The sequence below is a fragment of the Diadema antillarum genome, unplaced genomic scaffold, assembly GCF_040938485.1.
Source record: "Diadema antillarum isolate AM-2024a unplaced genomic scaffold, OU_Dant_1.0 seq00000908_RagTag, whole genome shotgun sequence".
NCBI lineage: Eukaryota > Metazoa > Echinodermata > Echinoidea > Diadematoida > Diadematidae > Diadema > Diadema antillarum.
The window spans coordinates 110,423-110,971 of NW_027271765.1; the positions used below are offsets into that span (position 1 = coordinate 110,423).

General features: G+C 35.5%; 1 non-coding gene across 1 annotated transcript; it reads left to right on the plus strand.

Annotated features, from left to right (window-relative positions):
• The first annotated feature begins 241 nt into the window (after positions 1 to 241).
• Trnaq-uug (transfer RNA glutamine (anticodon UUG)) lies at positions 242 to 313 on the plus strand. The gene has a single exon. It is a non-coding gene; the product is annotated as a tRNA-Gln (tRNA).
• Positions 314 to 549: the final 236 nt, after the last annotated feature.

Consider the following 549-nt stretch of genomic DNA (forward strand, 5'->3'; position numbering starts at 1 on the left):
TAATTGACAATCAACGCTTTCATGGAATGAATTGTAGAAAGAAAAAGAAAACGGTCAGATCGAAAAAAAAAAATGGTTTCATTCATTCATTTTATCTTGCGCATTCATCCAAAAAAAAAAAATCCGGACATATCCTCAATTCCTCTGATATTGGCTGGATTCTGTGTATTATAATGCTATGCAGCGGAATTACAAATACGTCGTTGTTGAGTAAGTAGTGGATGTAGTGACGTCAGATCGTGGTCCCATGGTGTAATGGTTAGCACTCTGGACTTTGAATCCAGCGATCCGAGTTCGAGTCTCGGTGGGACCTCCTCACTTTTTTTTTATTTCTTGTGTTGTTGTTTTTTGTTTGTTTGTTTGGGTTTTTTTTTTTTTGCTTTTTTGTTTTTCCAGATCCATTCAAGCGTTGTCGTTGACAACAACAACTAAATTTAGGGAAGGACGTCAAACCAATTAGACTTCACGTGACACGCAAGTAACTATTGGCCATGGACAAAATCATGCAGAATTCTGACAGCATATATATATATATATATATATATATAT